Consider the following 3,934-nt stretch of genomic DNA (forward strand, 5'->3'; position numbering starts at 1 on the left):
AGGACGGCGGGGGACTGGAGGCCTGGCGCTGAAGCGGATTTATGCCACACCTCCAGATCCGCTGCGTGCCCACGAGAAGGGATGGCTTCACACAAGCTCGTGTCTTGGATTCCGTCGAGCGTGTGGTCTCCCGGCTCTCTGGCAATGCCTTTCATTAATCCGACCCGCATTGTCACCGAGAGAAATGTAAACAGAGGTGTGTGTACTTTTGAAATTCAGCAACTCAGTACCGTGTTGATAAGACAGATCAAAATGAGTGAGTGGCCCGTTTCCCTAATCAGTTCTATGAAATATAAATTCATGTCTGGTTTCATGGGAAACAGCAAGGTCAACAACGTAGCAGGTGTGACTTTGAGTTTGTAGAATCCCTAACGGGTCTGGCCTGGTCTTGAGAATCTCTCCTCTTCCCCCATCATTCCTAACACCACTGTTTACGTGACTTTCCTCGAACCTTTTAGATTAGAACCTCTTTTAGAGTCTTTTCACTTTTCTTTGTTCTACTCCAGACTTCCTCTCCCTGTCTTAATTTTGTTTTCCTTCCCTCCGTGTATTCCTTAGGCTCGCTTGGGCCCTCAGAGCTTAATTTGTAATACAGTCATGGAAAATAGTCCGCCTTCAAATGTTTTCTGTTTCCATGTACATCGATGTGCAATTTTTTTTTTTTTTTTTTTTTTTTTTTTTTTTGAGTCTCACCATGTTGCCCAGGCTGGAGTGCAGTGGCAGAATCACGGTTCACTGCAGACCCCAACTCCTGGGCTCAGGTGATCCTTCTGAGTAGCTGGGACTACAGGCACATGCCCCCAAGCCCAGCTAATTTTTTTATTTTTGTTGTTGTTGTTGTTGTTGTTAGAGACAGTGTTTCCCTATGTTGCCCGAGCTGGTCTCAAATTCCTGGGTTCAAGCAATCCTTCCAAAGTGCTGAGATTCCACGATGCCTGGTCAATTTGCAAATGCTTAAGGCAAAGAAAATTAAATAGAAAATGTCCAAAGGATTTAATAATCCATTCAAGCATCTCTCTGCCTGTCTTTCTGCAATCAACAGTGGGCCCAAGCCAATATCACCCCCCTTACCTTTCTACACAATCTTTTTAAACTTGAGAGTTAAATATTTTGTAAATTCTGAAGTAGGCCCTATGGCCACAAGGTATATAACTTCAGTTTGCAGGTCACTGATGACTATGAAACGGGTTTTCAATCAGTTGCATCTAGGTCCTGCCAATAGTTATATAACTGGATGTGGGTTATTTTTGGTTTTGTGTGTGTGTGTGTGTGTGTGTGTGTTTGAGTTGGAGTCTCAAAAACAGAGTGAGAGTAGGAATCTCACTCTGTTGCCCAGGCTGGAGTGCAGTAGCACGCTCATAGCAGAGACCCGCTGGTCTCAGGCTATCCTTTCCCCTCAGCCTTCCAAGTAGCTGGAGCTACAGGTGCGTGCCCATCACGCTCAGCTAATTTTTTGATTTATTGTAGAGATGAGGTCTCACTACCCAGGCGGGTCTCGAGCGACTGTTTAATCTTGATTTTTGTTTTTGTTCAAGTACTGTGTTAATAAGCAAAACGTACTTACCGCCTTTGCTTTAAAAAGAAAGTCCTTTTGTGGAAAGACTAAAAAATAAAATCATGGTAGAACTTCAGTAGAAGTTCACTATGTAACAGACAACGGCTAACAATGCAAGGCTAACAATGCAAGTCGGATGTAATAAACAATATTTTGAAAGGGCAGGGGGAGTTGTAAACAAAGCATGTGTAGAGAAAGGGCCTGCCTTTGGGGATTGGGGAAGACGCAGCAGAAAAGATATTTGAGCTGAACTTCGGGATCAAACGTTCCAGGCAGGGTAGCAACAGAGTCTTAGAAAGTGTTTCTGGGCGGGCTCGGTGGCTCAGCCTGTAATCCCAGCACTTTGGGAGGCCAAGGTGAGTGAATTACCTGAGCCCGCAGGTTCGAGACCAGCCCGGGCAACTTGACGAGACATCATCTCTACAATAAATCAAAAATAAGTTAGCTAGGCATGGCGGCCGGCGCCTGTGGTTCCGGCTACTTGGAAAGCTGAGGCAGAAGGAACGCTGGAGCCCAGAAGGTCGATGCTGGGGTGGCCATGACTATGCCACTGCAATCCAGCCTGGGTGATGGAGTGAGACTCCAACTCAAAAAAAAAAAAAAAAGTTGGGGGCAGAATCTGGGACTCGATGCCAGAAAGGTATGGGGCCAAGCCATGACAGGCTGTAAATAGCATACTACAGGCCAGGCATGGTGGCTCACATCTGTAATTCCAGCACTTTGGGAGGCCCAGGCAAGAGGATTGCCTGAGCCTGCGGGTTCAAGACCAGCCTAGGCAATATGGTGAGATCTTGTCTCTACAATAAATCAAAAAATTAGCCAGGTGTGCTAGCGCACACCTGTAGTTCCGGCTTCTTGTAAGGCTGAGACGGAAGGATCACCTACCTAGCAGGTTGAGACTGCGTTGAGTCTGCAGTGGCCGTGAGAGTGCCATGGCACTCCAGCCTGGACAACGGAGTGAGACTCCAACTCAAAAAAAGAAGGCATACTACAGTGTGAACTTCATTCTGTGGCATCACTGGCCGTAGTCATTTTGAGAAAGGATGATCTCTGATCCTCTTGATGTTTAAGAAGGATGGTTTTGGTGTAGTGAAAGTAGAGATAAAGAAGAGAAGTGACAGCCGGGCTCAGTGTCTCACACCTGTAATCTCAGCGCTTTGGGAGGCCGAGACAGGAGGATCGCTTGAGTTCAGGAGTTCGAGACCAGACTGTGCCACATAGTGAGACCTCGTCTCTACAGACAATCAAAAAAATTAGCCAGGTGTGGTGCGCTTGTATGCCTGTAGTCCCAACTACCGGGGAGGCTGAGGCAGAAGGATAGCCTGATCCTAAGAGGATGAGGCTGCAGTGAGCCGTCACTGTGCCACTGCACTCCAGCCTGAGCAACAGACTGAAACCCCAACTCAAAAAGACAAAAAAATGAGATAAGACACTTTAAAATAGCTTTATTTTTATATAACAATTTCAAACTTGTGAGGAGTATAATGAACTCCCATATACCTAGACGCATTGTTTACATTTCGTTCAATTTTTACATTGTTTTATCATTTATGTATTTATACATGCCTATTCATCTTACTGTGCCATTTGAGAGTAAGTTGTTGGCATCAGTTGTCTTCACCCTTAAATACTTCAGTGTATATTTCCTAAGAACTAGGACATTTCTTATGTAACCACAGTACAGGTTACCAAAATTAGGAAATTTTTTTTTTTTCTGTTGAATTGGAGTCTCACTCTGTCACCCAGACCGGAGTGCAGTGGCCACTCCCAGCCACCACAGCCTCGACCTGCTGAGCTCCAGCGATCCTTCCACCTCAGCCTTCCAAGTAGCTGGAACTACAGGCGGGCGCTACCACGCCCGGCTAGTTTTTGATTTATTGTAGAGATGAGGTCTCGCCAAATTGCCCAGGCAGGTCTCGAACCCGCGGGCTCAGGCAATCCACTCGCCTCAGCCTCCCAAAGGCGCAGGATTACAGGCTGAGCCACCGAGCCCGGCTAAAATTAGGAAATTTAAGGCATGATCCATGGTCAACAGTAGATTTCACCAATTATCCCAGTATTGTTCTTTATAGTTATTTTTTCCATTTCAGGGTCCAATTCAGGATAGCACACTGCATTTTGTTTTCACATCTCTTTAGTCTCCTTCAATCTGGAACCATTCTCTGACCTTTTCTTTCATGACCTTCAACATTTTTTCAAGAGGATGGGCCAGTTATTTGTAGAATGCCCTTCAATTTGGCTATGACTACTGTTAACTCATCATTAGATTCAGGTTTTGCATTTTTGTCAAGAATACCACAAAGGTGTGGTGCCCTTCTCAGCGACACATTTATCTTTTCTAGAAATTTTTTGTAAACGGAATCGAACAATATGTGACTT

Source organism: Carlito syrichta, unplaced genomic scaffold (assembly GCF_000164805.1).
Source record: "Carlito syrichta isolate Samal-C Ts95f unplaced genomic scaffold, Tarsius_syrichta-2.0.1 Scaffold315330, whole genome shotgun sequence".
In the NCBI taxonomy this organism is placed as follows: domain Eukaryota; kingdom Metazoa; phylum Chordata; class Mammalia; order Primates; family Tarsiidae; genus Carlito; species Carlito syrichta.